Source organism: Maniola hyperantus, chromosome 20, assembly GCF_902806685.2.
Source record: "Maniola hyperantus chromosome 20, iAphHyp1.2, whole genome shotgun sequence".
NCBI lineage: Eukaryota > Metazoa > Arthropoda > Insecta > Lepidoptera > Nymphalidae > Maniola > Maniola hyperantus.
The window spans coordinates 11,976,477-11,992,371 of record NC_048555.1 but is presented as its reverse complement, the minus strand read 5'-3'; the positions used below and the strand labels follow the sequence as shown (position 1 = coordinate 11,992,371).

The 15,895-nt window shown below is 39.7% G+C and overlaps 1 protein-coding gene across 1 annotated transcript in view; it reads right to left on the bottom strand.

Annotated features, from left to right (window-relative positions):
• Nucleotides 1-15,645, bottom strand: part of LOC117991632 (zwei Ig domain protein zig-8-like) — a 199,404-nt gene extending 183,759 nt beyond the window's left edge. The window contains exon 1 of the mRNA XM_034979224.2: nt 15,443-15,645. The gene's annotated coding sequence lies outside the window, so the exon portion shown is untranslated. The remainder of the gene's footprint in view (nt 1-15,442) is intronic.
• Nucleotides 15,646-15,895: the final 250 nt, after the last annotated feature.

The following is a 15,895-nucleotide window of genomic DNA, read 5'->3' as shown; positions in this document are numbered from 1 at the left end:
ATGACTGAAAAATATCTAGTGAAATGACTAAATTATTGAACAGCAGTATATGAGTATCATCGTCAGTCATCGAAGTCTTAGGCCATAGTCCACTACACTCGCCATGTACGGATTGGCAGACATCGCACACTTTTGAGAACATTATGGAGAGCTCTCGGCATGCATCCTCACGATATTTTACTTTATCGTTATAGCAAGTTATATTTAACTAGCTGATGCCTGCGACTTCGCACGCGTGGTTTTAGGTTTAAAAAATCCCGTGGGAACTTTTTGATTTTCCGGGATAAAAAGTAGCCTATGTCACTCTACAGGTCTTAAACTATACCCATGCAAAAAATCACGTCGATCTGGTGTTCCGTTGCCACGTGATTGAAGGACAAACCAACAAACAAACACTTTCGCATTTATAATAAGGGTGCTGATAATTTAAAACACACCTGACTCCGAAAAGTTAGAGGTGCGTGCCCGGGATCGAACCCCCGACTTCTTAACAATTAGGTTATTTGTTGTAATAGTAGTTTATAGTTTAAAATAATTAAAATTGCATAAACAGAGGTGAAGACCCTCAAATCGGACGCGTCGAAATGAAGCAATCAACGCGAGTAAAGTCGCGGCAATTAATCTTGCGCAACTTTCAGTCACGCAATCAGTACGCTTAGTACGAGATTTTATGTCTCATTAACGTTGATAGTATTCGAGTTTCGAAACCTTCCGCATTACAGTAAACTGGATCTTAAAATCTTAATCTTGATCCGGGGTCACAGCTGAAAATCAGCGCCCTGCATCTTATGTGTGTTAACGCATATGATGCAAGACATTATGCTGAGCTGTACACCCATTTGGGGTGGTGTTACATTTGTTTGTGTTTTTTTTATCTGTGACACCAACAACAAATAAATGCATTTTCTTTATTTCTTTTCTTTCTTAACTGCCTTGTTTTAAAGCTCAAATTTGTCTACACATCTACAGCAAGCGGAAACGTTGCGAAATTAAAATCAGTGGCATTGAATTTTTGACTTCAATTCAAGGCAGTTTAGGTCCATTTTGCTTTGACGGTATTGTGTTTCGACTCTCGAATTCTAGCAACGTTTGGTAAGACGTAAAATCTTATACTAAGCGTACATAGCGCCCCGTCATTAATAAGGCTTCAAGTTAACAGTTTGATAAACGGAGAGACAGCTCTATCGGTTCAAAATTGAGTTCGCGAGTAATTGGCCCCTTTGATAGTTACCAAATTATACTGCAATAAACGAAAAAAAACCGCCCAAGTGCGAGTCAGACTTGCGCACTGTGGGTTCCGTACTACAATCGTATTTTATAGACATTTTGCACGATCAATCAAAAACTATTATGTTTAAAAATAAATAAAATAAATATAAATGTACAAGTAAAGCCCTTTCATATGATACCCCACTTGGTATGGTAATCTTACTTTGAAAGTTGAAAATACCGTTCCGTACTACAGTCGAATTTTTTCGACATTTTGCACAATAAATCAAAAACTATTACGCATAAAAAGATACATAGATACTTTTATCATTTTTTTCCAGGAGCTTAGTAAAGAAGTTTTCATACAAATTTTCTCATCTTTTCCGTCTCAATTTTTGGGTCAAGGGCAAATTAAGATCCCAAGGGGCAAGCTTAATTCTCGTTTGTCGGGATTTCGTGGAAAATTCAAGAGACACTCGTTTAATACTTTAATCGGGCTACATTAGGGGCATACTAAATTATCTATCCTCGCAGAAAATCGTGTTAGGTATATAATAAATTCGCGTGGATTTAGGTTTTCAAAAATCCCGTTGGAACTCATTGATTTTCCGGAATAAAAAGTAGCCTATATCCTTGTCCGGGATGTAAGCTATCTCTGAATCATTTTTCATCAAAATCGGTTGAACGGATGGGCCGTGAAAGGCTAGCACACAGACAGACATGCACACTTTCGCATTTATAATATTAGTATGTAAGGATATTTCATTACAAAATACACCAATAAGTAAATCAATTTTATCTTTCCGGAAGCGGAGATTCCCTGGTTGTGAATTCTGCACGTTCACATATTTTAGTCTGTTTTATATATTTAGACTAAATGTAGGCAAACTAGGGAATATCATGAAAGATAAATCTGATGATCCAGTGTATTTTCTAAAAAATGTTTAAAATAACTAGTAAATTGCTCGCAAAAAATGAGTACAAAAATCGTTTATTAAAATTCTTCGCAACATAGCGAACCATAACATAATAATTGAGCGATTTTCATGAAATGAAATCCTGGAACGGTTGAAATCATTATACAAGGAATTCTGATTAATTATTTTTAACGACTTAATGGAAACTGGAAATAACGAAGTTCTCAATTCGATGCGTATTTTTTTAACTTTCAATCCCTTATATAATAGTTTTTCAAGCCCATCATTAGGGATGATTTATGCCAACACGTGGCGGGCACGGGCTGTGCCACGTACGAGGCACGGATTCAAAGTATCACGAACATTTTCAATTCAATCTACCACCCATGAGGCACTGCGGGTGCAAATCAATCCAGTGTCTCATAAATGTACTATTTAGTTTTTGAGATAAGGCCTTCAGAATCTTCAATTGCATAAATAAACGTCTTTTCTTTCTTTCTTTCTTTCTTTCAGAATATGTTGGAAGTAGGTACCTCAGATTCTGCTCATCACTGCTCTTTTTCTCATAATTGCATAAAAATCGTCGGTAATAAATGAAAAAAAAAAACAATGATCAAATCAGTACCCTTAATCATAAATGTTTTTTTTTTTGTCCTTCAATCACGTCGCAATGGTGCAACAGATTGACGTGATTTTTTGCATGAGTGTAGATAAAGACCTGGAGAGTGACATAGGCTATTTTTTATCCCGGAAAATCAAAGAGTTCCCACTGGATTTTTTAAAACCTAATTCCACGCGGACGAAGTTGCGGGCATCAACTAATTGAATATAATAATTGAATGAAAAGTCGATTATTTACACGCTAGCATAGTAATTGAAAGTTGCTGTAACAGGAACTTGTAATTAAAAAAAATCGGCTTGCCTACAATAATTTGGGTCCGGGTAGCAAAATTCCTTAATTAAAAATCATCTAAAGAATATCATCCCCAAAATAAAACCTCGGCTTTCCTCATTAATGAAAATCCGAAATTGTTCGCAATCTGCATCATTATACCCGAACCCTCTTTACGTAGAGTTGGACCATTTCACAGATAGCATGTGAAAAATCATGTGAAAAACCTTTTCATATTATAAACATTGCTACTTTACTCGAGCCTGTGAAATATCACGAAGCAAAATCCCACAAAGTTATTCCATTTATTCCGGTTCATTGTTCGAAATTCATGCACGCACGGTCATCGACCCGAGCCAAGATGTTAAAGAACGCGCGAGCAAGAACACTCGCCACACTGCGTGTTAAAAGGTGAAAAATATCTTGTTAATTAATTAATGGAGCAAGCAATCTATCACAATATCAGGAAAGCTTTCATGTTACGTATAAAACCATCTGTGAAATATGAGTGCTTGATCTTTATCATCTTGATGATGAGTATTTTGATCTTGATCATTATTTTTCAATTTTTTCCCTTAGAATTTACATAAATAACTAGAAATTATAATTTCTAGTTATTTATGTAAATACAGTGGGAAAATTAAAAAAAATACGTTCTAAAAAAATACTTTCTAATAAAAAATAATTTATGAAAAATCTCATGTGAAATCACTGTGAAGAATAATTATAATTTCACGAAATGAAAATAAATTATTAGAAGTAGCATTAATGCCCATCACTACTCTTTAGCTTTTTGGTCGAAAACTTTTAAATCAGTAAAACTGTCGCGACCCTAATTAAGTGTGGGAAAGTTCCCTTATGAAAAGTACTTAATTACTTATTTTAAGGGAGGTTTATTCGTAGTGCGATCCATACAAACGTAGGTTGGCTCTTTTTTTTAAATTTTATTCATATACAAGTTAGCCTTTCACTGCAATCTTACCTGTGGTAAGTGACGACGCAGTCTAAGATAGAATCGGGCTAACCTGGAAGGGGCATGGCATTTTTTAATAAACCCATGCCCCTTTGGTTTCTTTAAGGCATCGTACTGGAACGCTATAGCTTGGCGGTACCGCTTTGCCGGTAGCGTGGTAACTAGCCACGGCCGAAGCCACTCTCTAGACCAGACCAGAAATTTAGAAATTATAAAATTCCAAATCCCTGCCAGGAATCGAACCCGGGACCTCCCACTAATAAGACCACAGCGCTTACCACTGCGCCAGAGAGGTCGTCGTTTTATTTGAATAAAACCAATCAAACTCAATGAAATTTTGTAGATAGGTACGTTCTAGGGACTAATATCTATGTCTATTGTCTAGTTTTCCAGATTTCCGTTAAATATTCAGTTTGAAAGTTAAACGGTCCTAAGAATTCTAAATATATAAAAGGAAAAGATGACTGACTGACTGACTAATCTATCAACGCATAGCTGAAACTACTGGACTGATTGGGTTGAAATTTAGCGTGCAGATAGCTATTATGACGTAGGCATCAGATAAGAAAGGATTTTTGAAAATTCAACCGCCTGGGGGGGGGGGGGGGGAAAATAGGGGTTTGAAATGTATGTAGTCCACGCGGACGAAGTCGCGAATATAAGCTAGTTATTAATACTTGGTGAGGAAAACAGAAGCTGGAAGAAATTATTATTTCCCAATATTAGTACAGTTGAGTTTATAAAGCTTAAAATTAAGGTTGTTACAAATGTCTCTCTAATTCTACGAGTAATCCGTTCAAATTCGAATTAAGCTCGCCTGTCGAGGCCTTAATCAGGCTTTGACCCAAAATACAGGACAAAAATTGCGTTCTTTGTGAAAATCCTCTTCACAGATATTTTTATATTCATGTTACATTTTTTTACTTGACTTTGTTCATATTTCGTTTGTGCAGTACTTCAATAACAAAATATTATACCTAATAGATTTGATTTTAAAATGATTGATTGAGGAAGCAGTTTATTTATTAACAAGCTAATGCCCGTGAATTCGTCCGCGTGGAATTAGATTTTTAAAAATCCCGTGAGATCTCTTTGGTTTTTCGGGATAAAAAACAGCCTATGTCACTCTCCAGGTCTTTATCTATACCCATGCAAAAAATACGTCAATCCATTGCACCGTTGCGACGTGATTGAAAGACAAACACACTTTCGCATAATTTATAATAAGGGTACTGATTACTTATCATTTATTTCAAAGTGGAATAATTAAATGGTGAACATCAAAATTTATAAAATGTACAGAAATACTAGAATAAAGACTTCAAAAAAAAATTAAACCATCCAACATCTTACAAAATGTTAATTTACTACCCATTTTGTCTCATGAAAGAACATTCACTCATATTAAAATGCATCGTTTGTAGGAAATCTCGTAAGACTTTATGCGAGGAGCTGAGAGATCGAGTGAAGTTGATCTTGTACTTATGCCATAAATTAAACGTCTTTTATGAGCTAGCTGATATGCGCCCGCATTTCATCTAATCTCTCTCAAGGGACTCTTAGGTCAAGTACACTGAATGAAGTGGGGCGTTTGATATAGCGGAGACTGGTTATTTGGACGGAAAATCTTGTAAAATGATAACTTAAACAGTCGAAAATTTCATCGACTCAGTTAGTAGAGCAACTGGCGCTGATTCTGTTGTTTTTCGCTAAACTAATCTTCTGTTTAATATTGTTAAAAAAGGACGGAACATGAGTTTTACATTTAATGATTTTAAATTTTAGTGCACGCTACAAAACGATACGCTCGCGACTGGCAGCTAAAGTCACAAGGTTTGACGGCTCTAAATTAAACTTAAAACTGTCTGTGTGTGTTTGTATGTCTGTCGTGCGGATTGGTAGACTTCACACACCTTTGAGAACATTATGGAGAACTCTCAGGCGTGCAGGTTTCCCCACGATGTTTTCCTTTGCCGTTAAAGCATGTGATATTAAATTAATTAAAACGCACATAACTCCGAAAAGTTGGAGGTGCGTGCCCAGGATCGAACCCCCGACCTCCTATCAGAAGGCGGACGTCCTAACCACTAGGATATCACAGGCTTATCTAGTGCAGATTAAAAACGCTTACCGCTACCGCTTATGCCTGTATGTGGACCACAATTTAAAGGGACTTTATAACTCATATCAGCCCGTGACCTCGGTTATCTACACGCTAAATTTCCTCACGAAAGCCTCCTACGGGTATTTATTATGAACCTTATTCAGTTACGCATCATTTAGGACCGGTTTACGAGTTTGTTTTAACAGATTATGATAGGCTTTAGATAGGGCTTTAAGCTAAAGATAGTACCTACTTTTTTTTTTTTTATCTTTTTTTTTAGTCGCGGCTTTATCATACCTACTTCTTTATAAGCGCGGATTTAGGTTTCCAAAAATCTCGTGATAATTCTTTATTTTTAGGGTTCTGTACCTCAAAAGGAAAAACGGAACCCTTATAGGATCACTTTATTGTCTGTTTGTCTATCTGTCTGTCAAGAAACCGCACAAAATGTCGAAAAATATGACTGTAGTACGGAGCCCTCGGTGCGCGAGCCTGACTCGCACTTGGCCGGTTTTTTATCATCATTGTGATCCACTTCATCGCTGGTCCACTATTGAGCACGCTCCTCTCAGAATGAGAAAGGTTTGGGCTATAGTCTACCACGCTTACCCAGTGCGGATGTCACACACCTTTGAGGACTTTATGAACAACTCTCAGGCATGCAGGTTTCCTCACGATGTTTTCCTGCACCGTTAAAGCAAGTGATATTTAATTGCTTAAAACGCACATATCTCCGAAAAGTTAGAGGTGCGTGCCCGGGATCGAACCCCCGATCTCCGACTAGAAGGCGGACGTCCTAACCACTAGGCTATCACAGCTTGGTGTAAAAAAGCGAGTGTTAATTTTTTGAATTATTATCTTGTTCGATTCCCGGGTGAGACAAGCGAATTTTAGAAAATGTTTGAACACTCACACATACACACACATACATACACATACATATGTTGTGAATCACCTACTAGGTATTTTTATTAGTTAATTGACATTTATATTTTTATATTATTATATTATTGTAAAGCTTGTTTAAATTATCAAACGTACCTACTGTTATAAATTTATAATTAATAGCTTTTTAAGTAATCTGTAAAAAATTGTAATCCTATTTGGCCTTATTTTCAGTCTGTTATTATGTAAAATTATATTGTATATATCGCTGTTGATTGCAAAAAACGAATAAAATAAAATAAAATAAAATGAATTTTTTTTTTTTTTTTTTTTTTTTTTTAATAGATATAGCGAGCAAACGAGCAGGCGGGTCACCTGATGTTAAGTGATTACCGCCGCCCATGAACATTTGCAGCACCAGAGGAGCCGCCGATGCGTTGCCGGCCTTTTAGGAATTTGTTGGTCCGCCCCTTGAATAACCCCATGTTATAATCTAGTGGGAACACCGCCGATGGGAGTTGGTTCCACAGTTTGCACGTGCGTGGAAAGAAGGATCTGGCGCAACGGACGGTCGAAGTGCACCAGACACCCAGATGGTGAGGGTGGAATTCCTTACGGTGGCGCGCGGTGCGGTTGTAGAAAAAAGAGGGTGGAATGAGGTCAAAAAGCTCTTCAGAGCACTCCCCATTATACAGGCGATAGAACACGCATAGAGAGCTAACGTCTCTGCGGTGCTCCAGGCTTTCCAACGAGCCGGTAAGTTTGGGATCGTCCACAAGTCGAACAGCCCGCCTTTGGATCCGATCAAATGGAAGGAGTTGGTACTGGGGTGCTCCAGCCCAAAGGTGGGAGCAGTACTCCATGTGAGGGCGGACTTGCGCCTTATAGAGTAGGAGCCTATGCTCAGGCGCGAAGTACCGCTTTGCTCTGTTGAGCACCCCAAGCTTTTTGGAGGCTAATTTGGCCTTGCTTTCCAAATGATCGCGGAATTGAACCTCGCTCGAAATGTGGACTCCAAGGATCCCAATGCTGTTGGAAGGTGTGAGGGGAGTGCTCTGAAAGAGAAGAGGTAATGTAAAAGGGGACTTTTTGGCGGAAAACGCGCAAACCTGTGTTTTAGATGGGTTAAATTGCACTAGGTTTTGTGCGCCCCATTCTGACACTTTACCTAGGCAGGTTTCTATGTCAGACACAAGTTTGGCTCTACACTCCTCCAGCACTGCGCGAGAAAGCTGTGTATGTCCTTTGTACAGGGCATCACCCGTACTGTCATCCGCATAGCAATGGATGTTGTTGTGATGCAACATGTCATTGATATGCAGGATGAACAGTGTGGGCGATAGCACCGAGCCCTGAGGGACGCCAGCATTGATGGGTTTGAGTTCCGAGCAAAAACCGTCGACAGCGACCTTGATGCTGCGACCGTCAAGGAAACTGGCGACCCAATTACACAAATTACACAGCTTCACTGGTAGTCCGTAAGATGGTAGTTTCGATAGAAGTGCCCCATGCCAAACCCTATCAAAGGCTTTTGCAATATCAAGACTGACCGCCAGGGCCTCTCCCTTGCTGTCAATGGCTTCCGCCCAGCGGTGCGTGAGATAAATAAGAAGATCACCAGCTGATCGGCCGTGGCGAAAACCGTATTGACGATCACTGATCAGCTGGTGCTCCTCAAGATATCCCAGCAGCTGGGCGTTTATGATTTGCTCCATGACTTTGGACAGGAGGGAGGTAATCGCGATAGGTCGATAATTTGAGGGGTCCGAATGATTGCCTTTCTTCGGAACAGGGTGAACTAAGGCAGTCTTCCACGAAGATGGAACTGTACCGGAGGAGTAAGACAGACGGAACAGACGAGTCAGGACCGGTGTCAGCTCAGGAGCACATATTTTGAGCACAACCGCAGGAATACCGTCCGGCCCACTCGCTTTATTGACGTCGAGAGAGAGGAGTGCCTTACGCACAGCTGTCTGGGTAAAGCGTATGTCACGCAGCGAGCTTTGACACCGCGGGATGGTAGGCGGTGTTCTCCCCCCGTCATCAAGCGTTGAATTGGCAGCAAAGAGTGTGCCTAGAATTTCGGCTTTCTCTTTGGCGGTGTGGGCCAATGTATCATCCGGTTTGCGCAAAGGTGGAAACGAGGAACGACAGAAGTTGCCTTGAATGGCTTTTGCCAGCGACCAGAACGCGCGGGAACCAGATGGCATTGCGACTAGTCTCTGTCCAATTCTGTCGACATGCTTGAATTTTGCCCTGGCAATGGCATTTTTGTAGGATCTAGAGGCAACATTAAATTGTTTTTTCAGGATGGCGGTATTTGGTTCGTTGTTGCGTTGTGCTGATAACCAGGATCGGTAAGAGGATTGCTTAAGGTTTGCAGCCCTCTTACAGGTCCCGTTAAACCATTTCTGTGCTCGCTCACCGGTGGGTATTAAAGAGTTGGGGATGAAGCAATCCATACCTTGGAGTATAGCGTCAGCAACGGCCACAGCACAGATGTTGGGGTCATTTACGGAAAAACAAAGCTGCCCCCATGGATATGAGGCGTAGAATTCGCGGAGACCATCCCAGTCAGCTGATTTGTAATGCCAGACTCTACGGCTACCGGTATCACGCGTGCAAACGGATGATGGAAGCTGCACGGTGGTCTGTACCAAGCAGTGATCAGACGTCCCTAGCGGAGCATCGACACTAACTTGGTAGCCGGTAGGGTGAGTGGTGAGAAAAAGATCGAGAATAGAGGGGGTATGATCAGCGATATCGGGGATCCTAGTAGGTAGCGTAACCAGTTGGTTGAAGTCGTATGCCAGGACAAAATTATGGGCGCACCTCCCGGCGTGATCAGTGGTACGTGATCCTAGCCATTCCACATGGTGGGCATTGAAGTCCCCTAGGATCACCACCTCGGCGGAAGAAATATGCTCCTGTATATAGTCCACTGATCTTTGGACGTGGTCGAAGAGTCGGTCCGTCTCAGCGTTTCCGCTATGAGATCTGTACAGGCACGCATAGACTCGGGTTTGACCCCCGAAGTCCACGCGCAACCAAAGTAGAGATAGGCCCCCAACCTCTAGGGTGTATAGGCGTTGACCGCAAATATCCCCTCTAATATACACACACACGCCAGCGCGTGGCGAGAAGACGTGTTCCAGTTTGTAGCCGGGGTAGTTTAGATACGAAGTATCGTCGGGGGGTGAGATTTGAGTTTCAGTTAGGAATAGTATAGCTGGCTTCGCCGTTTCAAGGTGATGATGGACGGCGTTTAAGTTGGAGTGCAACCCTCTAATGTTGCAAAAGTTCACACGGAATGTGGAACGAGGCGCCGCTGTATATCGATTCTTTCTGTTAATTTTTGGCATCATGTGTGTATATTAGGGGTTGATCGAAGAGAGGACCGGGTTGACGAATGTTGTAACAACGGTGGTCTCCAGGTCAAAGATGTGGAGTCAGCCGCTCCCGATCACGCAGGTAGAGTGAGTTACTGGCACGGGGGACGGAAGGGCCCCCAATCCGATCCGTTGAATGACCGGCGGGTTCCACTCCGGTCTCCCACTCCGGCACTCCGGTCATTCACCGGGCTTTTTGCGTCGGCGGCGGGGCAGCCTCCTAGGTCGGGAATCCTAGGTTCGGGCCCCCTACGTACCAACGGGCGGCCAGCGGACAACCGTTTCATCGGGTCTCCCTGGACCCCGCGCCAATATATCACGCCTACGGATACGAGAGGGCCTAATTCTCCACGACGGACCCAATGGCCACAGGAATTACACTATTCGGGGGGATGGGAGGGGGAACTGGCTCTCCAGCTCGCAGCCGGAACGCACAGGGTGCTTTGCGGCTGGTTACGACTGGAGTGTGGTCGCTAGCCAGGCGGATTCGGGATAGAATCCTACCACGAAGCAGACATACCATAGTGATTACGCTGTGCGGTATAAATACAGCGACCCATGAATGGGACTGGGAGCGTCAGAGCCTCGTTAGCTGATTGGCAGGGTGCACCACGGGCAGGTGAGGTTGACTTTGGCCACTAGGATGGAATTCGGGCCACTTACACCCACACACATGTATGTAGTTTTGTTTCTTTTTAAAAATAAGAGAATGATTTCTTTTAGTAAAATGATCTAACTTAAGGATTTGAGGTAGTTCCTCTGGAGGGCTCATACTTTTTCCATCCTGTACCTATAACTTCACATCTTTTCCCAGAAGTGGAAAAAAATCTATTGAATAGAGGTAATCAACGAACACTTAATACGCATGAAAGATTTTTAGCAAACGTGAACGTGGATACGTACGGATTTATTTGTGTCCCCGAATACGCGATAAATCATTTTATACGATACATGACGCGAATTTTATGGACACGGACACAATTCTAAATTTGCTGGGTCGGGGTAAAGTTTTATACCTAAATATTTTATAATTTTGGCAACCCAACCTAAATTAATGGTTTTATATAAAATTCTTCGTGAATAAGGCATCACTCCATATTTCACTATCCATATTATCAATGCAAGTGTGTCTGTTAGTTTTCCTTCAATTACGTCGCAACGGAGCAACGGATTGACGTGTTTTTCTGCATGGGTACCTATAGTATTTAACTATATGAGTGACGGGCTATTCTTTTATCCCGAAAATTCAAAAATCTCGCACTGGATTTTTAAAATTTAAATCCAAGCGGATAAATTTGGGGGCTAAGCTAGTAATATAAACACTTGATAGAGATTTTTTCCACTACTAGGTGAAAATATGAAGTTACCTAGAAGTGCAAAAAACTTATTGAATAGAGGTAATCAGCGAACGCATAAACGATTATTAGCAAACGTGAACGTGGCTACGTACGGATTTATTTGTGTCCCCGAATACGCGATAAATCATTTTATACGATACATGACGCGAATTTTATGGGAACGGACACAATTCTAAATTTGCTGTGTCGGGGTAAAGTTTTATACTCAAATATTTTATAATTTTGGGGTCCCAACCTAAATTAATGTTTTTATATCAATTTAAGTTATGCATCTCTAGTCTCTACATCGTATAAAATAAAGTCTGTCTGTATGTATGTTTGAACGCGTAGATCTTTTAAACTGCGCAACGGATTTTAATGCGGTTTTCACCAATAGATAGAGTGATTCAAGAGGAAGGTTTATAGATAGTTTAATAGATGCATCCGACTATTCGTAAGTACTTGTAAAAGTTTATACGAATAAAAAGATTTTTATTTATTGATTTATTTAATATTGGTTTGTGTTAATTTGTCTAAATATGACGATATTTGAACATAATCTCGGAAGAAATCAAGCTTCTATCGAAAATTAACAAATATTATAAGAAAAAAGCAGGATAAACTCAAAAACTACTTATTTGATTTTAAAATTTTTTCACCAGAAAGCTACATTATTCACCGTTACAGCAAGTGATATTTAATTACTTAAAACGCACATAACTTTGAAAAGTTAGAGGTGCGTGCCAGGGATCAAACCCTCGACCTCTGATTAGGAGGCGGACGTCTTAACATCTAGGCTACCACAGCTTTAATAGAAGGTATTCAATAGTGTAATCATCGAACACTTTATACGCGCGAGCGATTTTTAGTAAACGTGGCTGTAGATAGGAATTTTATTTGTGGCCCCGAATATCGATAAATCATTTTATACGGTACATGACGCGAATTTTATTGATACAGAGTCGGCTAGAAATTTATTGTTACGATCAATTTTCATATAAAACGTTTCTTAATTTGGAATCCTTACATTAAAATAGCCATATTTTTCATATACATTTTGGCGATAAATAAAGGTAAGTAAGTATGGATAAGGTCGCTAACTATGGGCCTCATAAGAAAGCTCTGAGCATTTAGAAATTAAATATTCCTAAATTGCCTCTACCGGGAATCGATCCTAGGACCTCCCGCTTGTAAGACCACAGCGCCAGAGAGGTCGTCGAAAATCGTGAGATACAACGCCTTATTAATCAAAAGTAATTTGGGAGTTATGAGGGAACAGTTGATTACTAAACCAGCTTACTGGAATCATTAATCTCCCTTTGATGAACGACTTCCAAGCAAAGATGTCTACGTATTATCAAGTAGGTAAGTATAAGTAAGTAACTTAATTTCCTAATTCCAATAAAGCCTTAACTTTATCCGCCCAAAGCCGAAATCGATACTTAACGAACTGTAAGATCAACATAATTGCGTAATTAAAAAACTTCGCAACATATTATTAAAAACTTTCTAACATATTGCGAGTTTGGTAAAGATTAGAATTTTAACTTTACTGTGGTTTCGACAGGATGATATTGTGTGTATTTATTATTTTAATTTATCCTGTGTCTTTTATTATGACGTAGGCATCCGCTAAGAAAAGATTTTTGAAAATTCAACCCCTAAGGGGTAAAATAGGCATTTACCCTTTGAAATTTGTGTTTTGTGCAATCTGAAAGGTAATCCGTGCTTATAGTAGGTCGGTCAGTTAAAGTTGATGATGATGATGACTAGAGAGTAAGAAGAATCTGTTTGTCGTATCCATCTCATTATGACATTACTTAGGTCGATTATTATCTCATACTCGAAGTCACTACGTGTTGGACCTTGTCCCTATGCACGTTTAAAGGCCGGTCCTTTCACTTGAGAGTAGAGTTGGTCCGACACACAGATTTATCTGTAATCTGTGGTCCGACAAGAGGTTCCGTAGGCGAGATAATTATTAGATGAATCATCTTAATTCTTAACCCATCGCTGGCTCACTACCGAACACGAGTCTCCACTGGCGAAGAGTTTAGGTCATAGTCCACCTCGCTACACAAGTGCAGATTGGCAGACTTCACACATCTTTGAGAACATTACGGAAAACTCTCAGGCATACAGTCGCATCTGATATCCGGGGTCCTGAGACGCCTTATAGTTACTTGACGCGGATGGTACTGCTGGGTTTTTAGTGGGTGTGCTGAAGGCGGTTAAAAAAATTGCCAGTGAATCCCACATACCCGCCCTTATGTGGGCGGGTATGTGGGTGGGTATAAATTGCATTTAACCAGCGGGAAAAAAAGGTTACGATGTTTTCCTTCACCGTTAAAGCAAGGGGGCTCAGGCCGGTGCTTTCTTCATACAAACTTAGGAGAGTAATTACTACATTATTTGATACTGTACGCTCAAAACTAAGTATTACATCGAGTAATCTCGTCATTATATAGGTTTATTGATATATGAAACATTTAAAAAAAAATTGATTTTAAAGTTACGAGCCTCAAAAGATTCCTATTTTAACACTAAATTTATGACAACTTTGAGCGTAAATAAATAAGATTAGGGGTATGAAAATTCTAAAGAAATTTAACACTAGACATAGTTTATTTATTCATTACTTGAAATAACTATACTTTGCAAACATAAACTCAGTAGTTTTTTCTCAAAAATACTTTTCCTTAACCCTTGATTTCGGTGAAAATCATCGTGCCTCTCACCTTTCTCATACAATGTCAAGTGAAAAGCAAATAGGTTCGGTCGAGCGTACTGATTCACCTTAAATGCTTAAAACACCCAAAAGTTAGAAGTGCGTGCCCGGGATCGAACTCCGGATTCCCCGATGTTATAGTTTAATGGATCAGATTTGAACCCACGATATTTCGGACTTCCAAACCGTTGAGATATAAAGACTCTATAATACCTAGAGTTTCTTTAAAACATGTGTAAACATTCGCATCATTAAAAGTAATTAAAACATTTTTAGTCGAATGGTCTGACTTAATTACTTTCAAACTTCTTTTAATTTATTCGCAATTAGGAAGCTTGAATTTTAATTGGATTTATTTTGATGAGTGATGATCAGTAAGTACTCTTAGTATAAATGCGAAAGTGTGTTTGTTTGTTGGTTTGTCCTTCAATTACGTCGCAACGGTGCAACGGATTGACGTGATTTTTTGCATTATAGACAAAGACCTGCAGAGTGACAGGCTACTTTTTATCCCGGAAAATCAAAGAGTACCCACGGGATTTTTAAAAAACCTAATTCCACGCCGACGAAGTCGCGTGCATCGGCTAGTACTTTATATTTAATCTTTAAACTCATTTTCCACCTGTTATTAATGTTATTATAGACATTTTATATTTAAGTTGGTTTTATATCTAAAAATTCTAAATAGTCCAAGCTATCAACTATAATATTATACCTATTATATTGTCATCAATAGCTCTTGCCATGCCATTTAGTAAAAACATTTTAGTATCAACAATAAAATCCTTCGCAACTTTTAAAAATATAAAATACTTAACTAAATTTCTATTAAAAAAAACTAAAAATTTAATCAAAAGATTTGTATCCGCAAAACTATAATATTTTAAAAACCGCTCAAATACAAAATATTAATATAGTTTTATTTGTATTGAAGTAATGCAACTCAAATCTGTAAAGTTTCCGCAATATATCACATACATAATTAAAAAAAACTAGTAAACAACTTACGACTTTTTTAATGTTTCGCTTACTATTGTTGAACGTTTTTTTCTATTTAGACACTAAACAGCGTCTATATCGGAAAAACTTGCGCCTTTTTCGACCAATTTACAGCTAAGTTTCAGGCTCTAGATGTCAAAATTACGTCATAAAATCCAAGCACACACTGCACAGCACACACAGATCACACACACTGGTACACACACGGGTACGCCAAGGCAGAGCAGGCGCGCGACTGCGGAGGAAAGCGACAGGGGCGCCACAGTCGGCCGCCCAGGCACTACGAGTTAGGGCGGGTGTCCACAGGAACTTAGCGCTAGGGCGGCGAAGCGTTGGTGTAAAGTTTGCTTTCAATTAATACGTATTGTGATTGATACTCAACGGTAATTAAGGCTTATACGTAATTTATTTGCTAGTGTATTTGCTAGAACATAATTAAGATCTCTTTTAATACATTATATA